Source organism: Acinonyx jubatus, chromosome B3 (assembly GCF_027475565.1).
Source record: "Acinonyx jubatus isolate Ajub_Pintada_27869175 chromosome B3, VMU_Ajub_asm_v1.0, whole genome shotgun sequence".
In the NCBI taxonomy this organism is placed as follows: Eukaryota; Metazoa; Chordata; class Mammalia; order Carnivora; family Felidae; genus Acinonyx; species Acinonyx jubatus.
In genome coordinates this window covers 89,181,040-89,198,110 of record NC_069386.1, presented here as the reverse complement: position 1 = coordinate 89,198,110, position 17,071 = coordinate 89,181,040, and positions in this window count along the sequence as shown.

The following is a 17,071-nucleotide window of genomic DNA, read 5'->3' as shown; positions in this document are numbered from 1 at the left end:
CCACTTTCTTATGCCATACACAAAAATAAACTCAAAATGGATGAAAGACCTAACTGTAAGACAGGAAGCCATCAAAATCCTCGAGGAAAAAGCAGGCGAAAACCTCTTTGATCTTGGAAGCAGCAACTTCTTACTGAACACGTCTCCAGAGGCAAGGGAAACAAAGGAAAAATGAACTATTGGGACCTCATCAAAATAAAAAGTTTCTGCACAGCAATGGAAACAATCAGCAAAATTTAAAGGCAACCGACAGAATGGGAGAAGATATTTGCAAATGACTTATCAGATAAAGGGTTGCTTTCCAAAATATAAAGAACTTATCAAACTCAACACCCAACAAACAAATAATCCAGTGAAGAAATGGGCAAAAGACATGAATAGACACTTCTCCAAGAAGACATCCAGATGGCTAACTGACACATGAAAACATGCTCAACATCACTCATCATCAGGGAAATACAAGTTAAAACCACAATGAGATACCACCTACACCGGTCAGAATGGCTAACATTAACAACTCAGGCAACAACAGATTTTGTCAAGGATGTGGAGAAAGAGGATCTCTTTTCATTGTTGGTGGGAATGGAAGCTGGCGCAGCCACTCTGGAAAACAGTATGGAGGTTCCTCAAAAAACTAAAAATAGAACTACCCTATGATCCAACAATTGCACTAGTAGGCATTTATCCATGGGATACAGGTATGCTGTTTTGAAGGGACACATGCACCCCCATGTTTATAGCAGCACTATCAACAATAGCCAAAGTATGGAAAGAGCCCAAATGTCCATCAATGGATTAATGGATAAAGAAGATGTGGTATATATATACAATGGAGTATTACTTGGCAATCAAAAAGGATGAAATCTTGCCATTTGCAACTATGTGGATGGATCTGCAGGGTATTATGCTAAGTGAAATTAATCAGAGAATGACAAAAATCATATGATTTCACTCATATGAGGGCTTTAAGAGACAAAACAGATGAACATAAGGGAAGGGAAACAAAAATAATACAAAAACAGGGAGGGGGACAAAACAGAAGAGACTCATAAATATGGAGAACAAACTGAGGGTTACTGGAGGGGTTGTGGGAGGGGGGATGGGGTAAATGGGTAAGGGGCATTAAGGAATCTACTCCTGAAATCATTGTTTCACTATATGCTAACTAATTTGAATGTAAATTTAAAAAAAATAAAAAATAAAATTAAAAAACATTAAATAAAATATAAAATATAAAATAAAAATAAATAAATAAATAAATAAATAAAATGGACCTTAAATAGTTGTAAATATATAATGCAACTCTATGCCAACTGAACACACAAAAAAATTTAAATATGACTGATACAAAACATTTAAAATAAAAAAATAGTAAATATGACTAATATAATAACAAAGCAGAGAATTCTCAATTAGAGTTAAAAAGGCAGAAATTGATCAGAAGTCTTAGAAAAAAAAGTTGAATGTTTACAAACAGAAAAAATGACCTTTGGAAGATGGAGGAATTCACCCCCAAAAAAAGAAAGGACAGGATGAAATGATGGCCAGGGATTTAATCAATACAGATATAAGTAGGTTGTCGGAACTAGAATTTAAAACAACAGTTATAAGGATTCTAACTGGTCTTGAAGAAAAACATAGAAGACACTAGAAAATCCTTTACTGCAGAGTAGAAGAGCTAAAATATAGTCAGGCCAAAATTAAAAAGACTATAAGTGAGATGCAAACCCAAATGCATGTCATAACAGGATTGATGAAGCAGATGAATGAAATAGTGATATTGAAGATAAAATTATGGAAAATAATGAAGATAAATATAAGAGGGAAACAAAGATAATGGTAACAGACTATGAAAGCAAACTTAGAGAACTCAGCGATGTGTTAAAATGTAAATACATTTGTATAAAAGGCGTCCCAAAGGATAAAGTGAGAGGAAAAGGGGCAGAAAGTTTATGTAAGCAAATTCTAGTTGAAAACCTCCTTAATCTGGGGGAGGACACAGACATCACAATCCAAGAAGCACAGAGATCTCCCATTAAATTCAACAAAACAGGACATCACCAAGTGGCATATCAAATTCACAAAATATACAGACAAGGAAAGAATCCTGAAAGTAGTAAGGGACAAGAAGGGTCAAAAGCAAGGGAAGACAGATTAGGTTGGCAGCAGATATGTCCACAGAAACTTGGGAGGTCAGAAGGGCATGACAGGATATATTCAACATGTTGAATGGAAAAAATATGCAGCCTAGAATACTTACCCATGAGACTGTCATTCAGAATACAAGGAAAGATAAAGAGTTTGCCAGACAAACAAAAACTAGAGGAGTTCATAACCACTAAACCAGCCCTGCAAGAAATTTAAAGGGAGACCCTGGGTTGTGGAAAAAAAAGACCAAATACAGCATAGAATAGAAAGGAACAGAGAACATCACCAAAACACCAACCTTATGGGTAACACCATGAAATTAAAGTCATATGTTTCAATAATCAACTTCAATGTAAATGTAAATGGACTAAATTCTCCATTCAAAAGAGATAGAGTATCAGAATGGATTAAAAGAAAAAAAAACTATATGCTGCCTACAGGAGACTCATTTTGGATCTAAAAACATCAGCAGATGAAAATTAGGGTATGGAGAAGCATGTATCATGCTAACTGATACCAAAAGAAAGCTGGAGTAGCCATACTTACATTCGAGAAACTAGATTTCAAACCAAATACTGTAACAAGGGATGAAGAGAGTCATTATACAATAATTAAGGGGTTCATCCATCAAGAAGATTTAACAATTATAAATCTTTATGTCCCCAATTTTGAATAGCATATATAAATCAATTAATTTAAAAAAGATGAAACTTATTGATAATAATACAATAATAGTAGAGAACTTTAACAACCCACTTACAACAATGGACAGATCATCTAAGCAGAAAACCAGAAAGAAAACAATAGCTTTGAATGACACACTGGACCAGATGGACTTAACAAATATATTCAGAAGTTTTCATCCTAAGGTTAAAGAACATCCTACTAAAGTATGAATGGGTTAACTGGGAAATTAAAGACAAAATTAAAAAGTACATGGAAGTAATGTAAATGAAATTTAAATGAAATTTAAATGAAAATTAAAACACCCCAATACAAAACCTTTGGGATGCAGCAAAGTCAGTCCTAAGAGGGAAGTATGTTGCAATTCATGCCTATCTCAGGAAGAAAGAAAGGTTCCAAATGCACAATCTAACCTTAAACCTAAATGAGCTAGAAAAGGAATAGCAAATAAAGCCTAAATCCAGCAAAAGAATAGGAATAAATAATAAAAACTGGAGAAAAAGTAAACAATATAGAAAGAAAAAAACAGCAGAACAGATCAACAAAACAAAGAGCTGATTCTTCAAAAGAATTAATAAAATTGATAAACCCCTAGCCAGACTTATCAAAAAGAGAAAGGACTCAAATAAATAAAATTATAAATGAAAGAGGAGAGATCACAACCAACACCAAAGGAATGCAAACAATTTTAAGAAGAGTATTATGAAAAACTATATACCAACAAATTGGGCAACCAGGAAGAATGCATAAATTCCTAGAAACATACAAATCACCAAAACTGAAACAGGAATTACATAAAAAATTTGAACAGACTCATAACCAGCAATGGAATTGAAACAGTAATAAAAAATCTCCCAACAAACAAAAGTCCAGATCTGGATAGCATCCAAGGGGAATTCTACCAGACATTTAAAGAAGACTTAATATCTATTCTTCTCAAAGTGTTCCAAAAAATAGAAATGGAAGGAAACTTTTTTAAGTTTGTTTGTTTGTTTGTTTTGAGAGAGCACGCATGAGCATGAGTAGGGGAGAGACAGAGAGAGAGGCAGACAGAGAATCTCAGGCAAGCTCTGTATTGTCAGCACAGAGCTTGACATGGGGCTTGAACTCACAAACCATGATATCATAACCTGAGCCAAATCCAAGAGTCAGATGCTTAACCAACTGAGCCACCCAGGCAACCAGAAGGAAAACTTCTAAACCCATTCTATGAGGCCAGCATTACCTTGATTCAAAAACCAAAGACCTCACTAAAGGAGAATTACAGGACAGTCTCCCTAAGGAACATGGATGTGAAAATTCTCAGCAAGATACTAGTAAATCAAATCCAATAATATATTAAAAGAATTATTCACCATGATCAAGTGGGATTTACTCCTGGGCAGCAGAGATGGTTCAGCATTTGCCAATCAATCCACATGATACAATACATTAATAAAAGAAAGGATGAGAACCATATGACTCTCTAAATAGATGTAGAAAAAGCATTTGACAAAGGCATCAATTCATGATAAAAACCCTCAACATAGTAGGGATAGATGAGACATACCTCAACATCATAATGTCATATACAAAAGACCCACAGCTAATATCATCCTCAATGGGGAAAAGCTGGGAGCCTTTCCCCTATGGTCAGGAATAAAACAGGGTTGTCCACTCTCACCATCACTATTTAACACAGTACTAAAAGTCTTATACTCAGCAATCAGAAAACAAAAAGAAATAAAAGACATCCAAATCACCAAGGAAGAAGTCAAACTGTTACCTTTTGCAGACAACATGATCCTCTATACAGAAAACCCTGAAGACTCCACCAAAAAATTTATAGAATAGATGACTTAGAAAAGTCACAAAACATAAAATCAATATACAGATATATGCTACATTTCTATACACCAGGAACAAAACAACAGAAAAAGAAATCAAGAAATTGATCCCATTTGCAATTGTACCAAAAAAAAATTAGATAGTGAAGAAAAAGCCTAGTCAAAGAGGTAAAATATCTGTGCTGGAAACTGTGGAACTTATGAAAGAAACTTCCACAAAGAAATGGAAAAGGATTCCATGCTCATACATTGGAAGAACAAACATTAGTAAAATGTCTAAACTACCCAAAGCAATCTACACACTTAATGCAATCCCTGACAAAATACCATTTTTTTCAGAGCTACACCAAATAATCTTAAATTTGTATGGAACCACGAAATACCTGAATAGCCAAAGCAATCCTGGGGGGGGGGGTGGGAGGGGTGGGAAACTGGAGGTATCACAATTTGGGATTTCAAAGTATATTATAAAGCTGTAGTCATCAAGACAGTATGGTACTGACACAAAAACAGACATATACATCAATGGAACAGAACAGAAAACTGAAAAATGGACCTAAAACTATATAGTCAACTCATCTTCTACTAAACAGGAAAGAATATCCAAAGTTTTCAACAAATGGTGTTTGGAAAACTGGACAGTGACATGCAAAAGAACAAAACTAGATCACTTTCTTACACCATACACAAAAATAAATTCAAAATGAATGAAAGACCTCAATGTGAGGCAGAAAACCATCCAAAATCTTAGAGTTGAACATAGGCAGCAACCTCTTTGAGATCAGTCATAGCAAATTCTTTCTAGATATGTCTCCTGAGGCAAGAGGAACAAGGCAAACATAAACTACTGGGACTTCATCAAGATAAAAAGCTTCTACACAGCAAAGGAAACAATCAGAAAAACTAAAAGGCAACTGACAGAATTGGAGAAGATATTTGCAAATGACATAGCTGATAAAGGGTTAGTATCCAAAACCAATAAAAAACTTATCAAACTCAGCACCCAAGATATAAAATGATCCAGTTAAGAAATGGGAAGAAATACATTAATAGAGGACTTTTCTAAAAAAGATACCCAAATGGCTAATAGACACATGAAGAGATACTCAAGAGCACTCACCTTCAGGGAAATACAAATCAAAACCATGATGAGACAACACCTCACACCTGTCAGAATGGGTACAATGAACAACACAAGAAACAACAGATGTTGGTGAGAATGTGGGGAAAGGGGAACCTTCTTACAGTGTTGGTGGGAATGCAACCTGGTGTAGCCACTCTGGAGACCAGTATGGAGGTTACACTAGAAGTTAAAAATAGAACTACCCTATGACACAGCAATTGCACTACCAGATATTTACCCAAATGATACAAAACTAAAGATTCAAAAGAGTACATGCACGCCAATGTTTACAGCAGCATTATCAACAATAGACAAACTATGGGGAGAACTCAAATATCTGCTGAGTGATGAATGGATAAAGAAGATGTGGTATATATATACAATGGAATAGTACTCAGCCACCAAAAAGAATGAAACCTTGCCATATGCAATGACGTGGATACAGCTAGAGTGTATTATCCTAAGGGAAATAGGTCAATCAGGGAAAGACAAATACCATATGATTTCACTCATCTATGGAATTTAAGGAATGAAACAGACTTAGAATATATGGGAGGAAAAGAAATAAAAGACCAGGAAACAAACCATAAGAGACTCTTAAAGATAGAGAATAACCTGAGGATTGAGGGAGACAGGGAGGAGGGGGATGGGCTAGATGGGTCATTGGCATTAAGCAGGGCACTTGTTGTGATGAGCACTGGGTGTTGAATGTAAGTGATGAATCACTGGATTCTACTCCTGAAACCAAAATTGCACTGTATGTTAATTAATTATAATTTAAATATTTGAAAAGAAAAAAATTAAAAATTTAAAAATCACAAAGGATATAAGAGCACAATACAAAATTAAGAACAAAGAATAAGGACAAAAAATAGAAAATGATAATAAATGTGCTGCATATGAATCCAAATATCTCTTTAATTACCTTGAATGCCAATGGTCCAATGTACCAATTAAAAGACAGATTGTCAGAGTGGATCAAAAAACAAGACCCAACTATATCTTGTCTACAAGAAACCAAATTTAAATATAAAGTCACATACAGATTAAAAGCAAATGGTGGGGAAAATAAAAGTAAAATTAAAACAATTAAGAAAAATAAAGAAAATGGATAGAAAAATTATACACCATGCTAACAGTAATAAAAAGGAAACAGACTTATTTATATTAATTCCAGACAGAACCAATTTCAAAGCAAGAAAATTACCAAGAATAAGGAGCAGGAATGCATGATGACAAATGGTTCAGTTCTTGAAGACAAAAGAATATTCCTTAATATATATGCCCCTGACAATACAATGTCAAACAAAATGTGGCAAAAAAATACTCAAAGAACCTCAAGGATGAATATATGACTATGTTATCATAGTTGGAGACTTTGACTTGTCTTTTGCAGAAATGGACAGGTCCAGCAGGCAGAAAATCCATAAGGACATGGTTAAACACTGTCAAAGCACTCAATGTAATTGGCATCCATAGACTACTTCTTTCAACAATAGGTGAATACACATTCTTCTCACACTTATAAAACATTAACCAAGACAGACCACATCATGGCTTATAAACAACACCTTAACAAATTTAAAGAAATAGAATTCCCACAACACCTGCTATCAGACCACAATGGAATTAAACAAGAAATTAATAACAAAAGGATCATGGAAAATCCCACACTACCACTCTGAATAGCACATGGGGCAAAGAATAAATCTCTAGAGAAATTTTAAAATATTTTGAACTAGATAAAAATGAAAGAACAGTTTATCAAAGCTTGGGGAACACACAAATATCAGTGTTTAGATGGACAATTACAGCACTGAATATATTTTTAGAAAAGAAGAAATATTTAAAATCAACGATCTAAATTATCCTCTTAAGAAACGAGAAAGAAAATTGCAAATTAAATCCAAAGAAAGCAGAAATTTGAGGTTCCAGACATCTCACAGAAGCCTCCTAAGTTGTCTAAATATTAAGTTGCACATCACAAGTTGAGACCCTCATATCCTGGCAGACAACAGACACTAAAGAGCTAGGAGATAAATGAATATTTTGAAGATCACACCTTCTTGGAAGACATGAGATTTCCAAACACATATAATAGAGAATTCTTACAGAATAGCCTTTGTATTCAATTAAGATACCATAAAGGTCACAACTTATTGGTGTTTCTATACTAGACTTAAATAAAAAGCTACTCTAGATGCACTTTAAGAAAGCAAAAAACAAGTCTAATAGGAATTGATATTCCACTTATATAAGCAGCCTCAATTTTTGCTTACAATAATCTCAAGAATCAGGTGCCTTTATTAGTTCCAATTTCACAAGAAAACTTGAGTCTCTAAACAATTAAAAGACAAACCATGGTTACCTGGTTAATTCAATCAGGTAATTCAAAAATTTAGGTGAATTTGACTACAATTAGTCTTTGCACCAACATTGTAGTTTTTAAATATTATTTCTCAGGAATGATTGAAATAATGCTTATATGTTGCTTTAGATGATGAGATTTTTAAAATTCTAATAGGAACCCTTAGATTTCTCCTACCTCTCCCTATACAAGGATACAAAACACTTTTCAGTCTAAAAGTATGTAGTATCAATCAATAAACTTAGAATATCTCATATATATCTAAAAATATTTTAACATCAGAATATTTTGATAATGGATAAGCATTATTGAGTGCATGCATTTAGATAGAATAAAAAACATCTTGTTAGTATCTAGTACAGTTATTTATTTGTATTTACTCATTCATTCAACTTATATTTGTTAAAAGACTACACTGTGTTAGATGCTAAGAGAGAATGTTTTATAACCAACTCAGGTATTTTAACAAGACCAGTTACCTTTTAAAACTAAGCCTAAAACTGAAGTATAAATAAGGCCACCTTTATTACTAGCAATTAAATAAGATAAATTAATTGAAATAATACCTTATACCCAGGATGTATCCATGGATATGAGTTGAATTTTTAAGTTATAACTGTTATTCATACTTACATTATATTTCTTTGCAAAATAGATTTCTTCTTTGCCAAATAGAAATGGACATATTATGCTATTATACTTTTCTGAACTTATCAAGTTATCTTTACATGCTATAGAAACGTTTTACTAGTGAATAGACTGTCCAAATGGACCTTGCTCCTGATAAAGATCTGAACAATTATTTCTGAGTTTCATTTCTGACAATGTATAAGAAAATATTTGAAAATAAAAATATATGCCTATACTAGCTTTATCATTATCTATTAAAAACTACTTGTGTGTTATCTACTGGAAATTAGCATTTATATTAGAGTATATTAACAACATTACTGAATAATTTGAACTGATCCAAATTATAATTGAGAGGATAAAAGGCTAAGAAAAATATTTGACATGGAAGTATACTATATTTTAGAAAAGCATCAAATTTGCACATACTCTGATTATATACAATTATATAAAATTAACCTATGCATAAGTACAGTGTCTAAAACATAGCTCAGAATAAGAATATAGTTGTCTTGGTATAATATCTAAAATCTTGGGTGCCTGGGTGGCTCAGTGGTTCAGTTGGTTAAGGGTCAGACTTTGACTCAGGTCATGATCTCATGGTTTGAGTTTGAGCTCCTCATCAGGCTTTGTGCTGACAGTTTAGAACTTTGGATTCTGTGTGTGTGTCTCTCTCTCTCTGCCCTACCCCCATTCATACTCCTGTCTCTCTCTCTCACTCAAAAATAAATTTAATTTTTTTAATTAAAAAATGTATTGGGTTCTTACTGTGAATAAGGTAAATTCTAAATGATTTAATCTTTTAAACAATATTACAAGGAAGGGGCATTAGTGGTCCCAAATTGTACAAAAACCTAGTCCAAAGAAGGAAATTGTGGAACCAATATTGAATATCAGGCATCCGGTTTAAAAAGACACAATCTCAAACAAAATGTAGTAAAAATTGGTAGTTAACTCATTGGTTCTTTAAAATAATTTTTATAAAAATAGCTTATAGTGTTTCACTTGTAATAAGCTAAATTTACAAAATATAAGTCATTATAATAGCTCAAATATAAGTACTATGAGAATAGCTATCAGTTAATTTATAAAAAAAATGCAAAGAAACCAAAGATAATTAAATATATTTCAACCAATGTGGATCAAAATTAAATATTATATTTCTGATCATTACATACACACAGATAAATTAGAGACAAAGTTATTATATAGATGAATTTCAAATCAAATTATTTATTTAATAGGTCATAAATACTACTGGAAATATACATGTAAAATAGGAATGGTAAAACAGATAAACATGTATGTAAAATTGAAAAAATAGGGGAAGGGCCAAAATGGCACAGTAGCATGGAATATTTTTTGCCTCTCTCATTATTGAAATGCAGCTATATCAACACCAAACCATATTGCACACCTAGAAAACTGATCTGAGGATTAACACAACAATCTGCACAACCTGAAACACAGAACTCAGCAGGTACACAGCACAGAGAGGTGAACCAGGGGAGAGAGGAGTTGTGGAGGGTAGGGAGTTGTTTTTGCTTGCAGAGAGAGGATAAAGACAGGAGGGAGAGTACAGAACCCCCCCCCCCCACAACTGAAAGCAGATGGAGAGAAAAAGAAAGAGTGGACTGAACAAAAAAGGGAGAAGGGTACTGCAAGGGACTGAACCAAAAAAGAGAGAAAGGAGAAAGGAGAAGGTTTAAATTACATTTAAGATGCTATAAACAGGGAAGTGCAGAGTCTGATACTCCACAGCTCGATACCTGGTGGAGTTCTGGGGAAAAGGTAGAATCCACAGGAGCAGTGAGGTCATGAGGTCATCAGCCCACATAGAGAAAGTCAGTTCCCTTGCTGGGAGAACATCTGGTAGAGGCTATGTGGCCTCCCCATAGGAAAAGGTCCCAGCAGACCCCAGAGAAGAGTCACATTAGCTGGTGTTGGAACAAGGATATTAAGGGTAAAGCCTGGTGTGTGTTGTGATTTACCATAATCACTGAAACACTGCTGCTACACAATTACGTGAACTTTTTCTGGGGCAAGCTGGCACCCAGCCACAGTCTCTGGACATCTGCAGCAGCACAGTTGCACAAACATTCCTAGTGGCGGCTGGCACCAGCCATTGCTTGCAGAGACCATCCCCAAGAGGATCTGAGTGGGCCAAAACTATAGGGCCCTCAGAAGTGAGAGGTTTGGAAACACAGCCCCATGTGATATAAAACTCTGGAGGGATGTGCTGCCTGGAAGGCTGATGGCGTGGTCACGCACAGTGTAGAAGTGGGGAATGGATGGAAGCTGGAGACAAAGACGGGTGCTTGATTGCCGGTTGGCAAGAGCACAGTTCTGATACTAGAGACTGGGTAAGGGGTGAAGCCATTTTCACCCCTCCTGCAGACGCGCATACACACATATATGCACCACAATGATCCACCCCAGCAAACTAAGCGGTGCCATCTAGTGGAGAATGGAGCCACTACACCAAGCGCTGCCCAACTGGGCCAACTGAGCTCTAGAGGAACACCATAAATCTCTCCACCTACTTAGTTCACGGACAATAAAGTGCTTCATAATTTGACTTCTAGGGGGAACTGGATGTAATTTCAATCGTATTTCATTCTGTGCCCTGGTCCATCTATTCATTTTTTGCTTTATCTTTTCTATTCTTATTCTTGAATATAGAATGAGAAAAAAATTATTTTCCATTTTTATAAAAAATATTTTCTTTAACTTTTTTCAACTATGTTTTTTACTTTTTTGTAAAATTTGAAAATTCTATTTTACTTTCATCATTTCATTTTATACTATTTTATTGTATTCATTTTTTTGAATTTTCAAACTTTTTCCTTTTCTTTTCTTTCCCTTTTTTCCCTATTCTATCATGCTTCTTTTGAACAACCAGACCAAAACACACCTAGGAGATAGCATCCTTTATTTGATTTTTTGTGTTGTTTTAATTTTTTTAATTTTAACTTCTAAAATTTATTTTATTCTATTGCTTCCTTCAAAACAATGAAATGAAAGAATTCACCCCAAAAGAAAGAACAGTAAGAAATGACAGCCAGGACTTAATCAACACAGACACAAGCAAGATTTCTAAACAGAATTTAGAATCACGATAACAAGAACACTAGCTGGGGTTGAAAAAAGCATAGAATCGTTTTCTGTGGAGATAAAAGGAGTAAAATCTAGTCAGGACAAAATTAGAAATGGTATAAACTGAGATGCAATCTTGAAAGGGTGCCATGGCAGCAAGGATTGATGAAGCAGAGCAACGAATCAGTGATAGAGGAAAAACTTATGAAAACTAATGAAGCAGAAGAAAAGAGGGAAATTAAGGCAAAAGAACACTACACAAGAATTAGAGAACTCAGTGACTCATTAAAAAGGAATAACATCTAGGGGCACCTGGGTGGCGCAGTTGGTTAAGTGTCCGACTTCAGCCAGGTCACGATCTCGCGGTCCGTGAGTTCGAGCCCTGCGTCAGTCTCTGGGCTGATGGCTCGGAGCCTGGAGCCTGTTTCCGATTCTGTGTCTCCCTCTCTCTCTGCCCCTCCCCCGTTCATGCTCTGTCTCTCTCTGTCCCCAAATAAATAAAATATGTTGAGAAAAAAAAAAAGAGGAATAACATCTAAACCATAGGGATCCCAGAAGATGAAGAGAGACATAAAGGGGTAGAAGGTTTATGTGAGCACATGATAGCAGAAAACTTTCCTAACCTGGGGAAAGACAGACAGCAAAATCCAGAAAGCACAGAGAACTCCCATTAGATTCAACAAAACCCAACCATCAATAAGGCATATTATAGTCAAATTCACAAAACACTCAGACAAGGAAAGTATCATGAAAGCAGCAAGGGAAAAAATGTCATTAACCTACAAGTGAAGACAGATCAGGTTCACAGCAGACCTATCCACAGAAACTTGGCAGGCCAGAAAGGAGTGGCAGGAGATATTCAAAGTGCTGATTCGGAAAAATATGCAGCCAAGATTCTTTATCAGCAAAGCTGTCATTCAAAATATAAGGAGAGGTAAAATTTTTCCCAGACAAACAAAAACTAAAGGAGTTTGTGACCAGTAAACCAGCCCTGCAAGAAATTTTAAGGGGGATTCTCTCAGGGGAGAAAATATGGGGGGGAAAAAGACCAAAAGCAACAAACACCAAAAAGGACCAAGGAACACCCCTAGAAACTCAAACTCTACATGGAACATAATGGGAATAAATTCATACCTTTCAGTGCTCACTCTAAATGTCAATGGACTAAATTCTCCAATCGAAAGACATAGGGTAACAGAATGGATAAGAAAACAAGATCCACCTATATGCCATTTACAAGAGACACATTTTAGACCTAAAGACACTTTCAGATTGAAAGTAAGGGGATGGAAAACCATCTATCATGCTAATAGTCTCCAAAAGAAAGGTGGAATAGCCATACTTCTACCAGACAATGTAGATTTTAAAATAAAGGCTGTAACAAGAGATGAAAGGCATTATACCATAATTAAGGGGTCTATCCACTGAGAACACCACACAATTATAAGCATTTATGCTCCAAATGTGATAGCACCCAAATATATAAATCAATTAATCACAAACATACAGAAACTCATTGATAATAATACCATAATAATAGGGGACTTCAACACCCCACTTACAACAATGGACAGACCATCTAAACAGAAAATCAACAAGGAAACAATGGCTTTGAATGACACACTGGACTGGATGGACTTAACAGATATATTCAGAACATTTCACCCTAAAGCAGAATACACATTCTTGTCGAGTGCACATGGAATATTCTCCAAAATAGATCACATACTGGGACACAAATCAGCCCTCAACAAGTACAAAAAGAATGAGATGATACTGTGCATATTTTCAGAACACAATGCTATGAGTCTTGAAATCAACAACAAGAAAAAAGTTGGAAAGATAACAAATACTTGGATACTAAAGAACATCCTACTAAAGAATGAATGGGCTGAGAATTCAAAAGGAAGTTAAAAGTACATGGAAACTGGGGCTCCTGGGTGGCTCAGTCGGTTAAGCATCCGACTTCGTACCAGGTCATGATCTCGCAGTCCGTGAGTTCGAGCCTTGCGTCGGTCTCTGTGCTGACAGCTCAGAGCCTGGAGCCTGTTTCAGATTCTGTGTCTCCCTCTCTCTCTGACCCTCCTCCGTTCATGCTCTGTCTCTCCCTGTCTCAAAAATAAATAAACGTTAAAAAATTTTAATAAAAAAACAAAACAAAAGTACATGGAAGCTAATTAAAAGGATAACACCAGAGCACAAAACTTCTGGGACACATCAAAGGCAGTCATAAGAGGGAAGTTTATAGCAATCCAGGGCTTCCTAAAAAGGAAGAAAGTCTCAGATAAACTACCTAACCTTACAACTTAAAAAGCTGGAAAAAGAACAGCAAATAAAACCCCAAAACAGCAGAAATAATAAAGTTTATAGCAGAAATCAATGCTATTAAAACAAAAAAACAAAAAGACAAAAACAAACTAAAAACAAAAACACAGTAGTACAGATCAATGAAATCAGCAGCTGGTTCTTTGAAAGAATTAACAATATTGATAAACCATTAGTCAATTTGATCAAAAAGAAAAAGGACCCAAATAAGCAAGAATGAAAGAGGAGAGATCACAACCAACATAGCAGAAATACAAACAATAATAAGAGAATATTATGAGCAATTATATGCCAATTAAATGGGCATTGGGAAGAAATGGACAAATTCCTAGAAATATAAACTACCAAAACTAAAACAAGAGGAAATCGTAAATTTGAACAGATACATATCCAGTAAAGAAATCGAATTAGTAATCAAAAATCTCCCAAAAAACAGGAGGCCAGGGCCATATGCTTTTCCAGGGGAATTCTACCAAACACTTAAAGAAGAGTTAACACCAATTCTTTTGAAGCTGTTCCAAAAAAATAGAAATGGAAGGTCAACTTCCAAACTCATTCTATGAAGCCAGCATTATCTTGATTCCAAAATCAGAGAAAGACCCCACTAAAAAGGAAAACTACAGAACAATTTCCCTGATTATATGAATGCAAAAATCCTCAACAAGATACTCACCAACTGGATCCAACAATACATTAAAAGAATTAATTCACCACGACCAAGTGGGATTTAAACCTGGGATACAGAACTGGTTCAATATCCATAAATCAATCAATGTGATACATCACATCAATAAAAGAAAGGATAAGAACCACACAATCCTCTCAATAGATGCAGAGTAAGCATTTGACAAAATACAGCATCCTTTCTGGATAAAAACCTTTAAGAATGTAGGGATAAAAGGATCGTATCTCAAGATCATTAAGCCATATACAAAATATCACTGCTAATATCATCCTCAATGGGGAAAAGTGGAAAGCTTGACCCTAAGATCAGGAACACAACAGCGATGTCCACTCTTACCACTGTTATTCAATATAGCATTGGAAGTCCTAGCATCGGCAATCAGACAACACAAAGAAATAAAAGGCATCCAAATCTACAAAGGAGAAAGTAAAACTTTCACTCTTTGCAGACATGATATCCTATATGGAAAACCCAAAAATTTTCACCAGAAACCTGCTAGAACTAATCCATGAATTCATCAAAGTCACAGGATATAAAATCAATGTACAGAAATCTGTTGCCTTCCTATACACCAATAATGAAACAACAGAAAGAGACATCAAGGAATCAATCACATTTATAAGTGCACCAAAAACCATAAATTACCTAGGAATAAACCTAACCAAAGAGGTGAAAAATCTATACACTGAAAACTATAGAAAGCTTGTAAAAGAAATTGAAGATGACACAAAAAATGGACAAATATTCCATACTCATGGATGAACAAATATTGTTAAAATGTCAATACTACACGAAGCAATCTACACATTCAATGCAATCCCTATCAAAATGACACCAGCATTCTTCACAGAGCTAAAAACAAACAATGCTAAAATTTATATGGAACCAGCAAAGACCCTGAATAGCCAAAGCAATCCTGAAAGAGAAAAACTAAAGCTGGAGGCATCACAATCCCAGACTTCAAGCTGTATTAAAAAGCTGTAATCATCAAGACAGTATGTACTGGCACAAAAACAGACACTCAGATCAAAGGAACAGAACCCAGAACCCAGAAATGGGCTAACAAATCTATGGCCAACTAATCTTTGACAAAGGAAGAAAGAACATTCATGGAATAAAGACAGTCTTGTCAGCAAATGGTGCTGGGAAAACTGGACAGCAACATGCAGAAAAAGTAACCTGGACCACTTTCTAACAAAATACACAAAAATACACTCAAAATGGATGAAAGACCTAAATGTAAGAAAGGAAGCTATCAAAATCCTAGAGGAGAAAGCAGGCAAAAACCTCTTTGACATTGGCCACAGCAATTTCTTACTCAATATGTCTCCAGAGGCAAGGGAAACAAAAGCAAAAATGAACTATTGGGACCTCATCAAAATAAAAAGCTTTTCCACAGTGGAATAAACAATCAGCAAAACTAAAAGGCAACCAATGGAATGGGGGAAGATATTTGCAAATGACATATCAGATAAGGGGTTAGTTCCCAAAATCTATAAAGAAAGTATCAAACTCAACACCCAAAAGACAAATGATCCAGTGAAGAAATGGGCACAAGACATGAATAGACACTTCTCCAAAGAAGACATCCAGATGGCTAATAGACACATGAAAAAATGTTCACCTTCACTCATCATCAGGGACATACAAATTAAAACCACACTAAGATACTATCTCACACCAGTCAGCATGTCTAAAATAAACAACTCAGGCAACAAGAGATGTTGGCAAGGATGTTGAGAAAGAGGATCTCTTTTGCACTGCTGGTGGGAATGGAAACCAGTGCAGCCCCTCTGGAAAACAGTATGGAGGTTCCTCAGAAAATTAAAAATAGAACTACCCTGTGATCCAGCAATTATACTACTAGGTATTTATCCAAGGGATACAGGTGTGCTCTTTCAAACGGGCACATGCACTCGAGTGTTTACAGCAGCACTATTGAAAATAGCCAAAGTATGGAAACAGCCCAAATGTCCATCGTGGATGAATCGATAAAGAAAATGTGGCGTGTGTGTGTGTGTGTGTGTGTGTGTGTAACAGAATGGAGTGTTAGTTGGCAATCAAAAAGAATGAAATCTTGTCATTTGCCACTACATGGATGGAACTAGAGGTTACTATGCTAAGTGAAATTAGCCAGTCAGAGAAAGACAAGTATCAAATGACTTCACTAATATGAGGAATTTAAG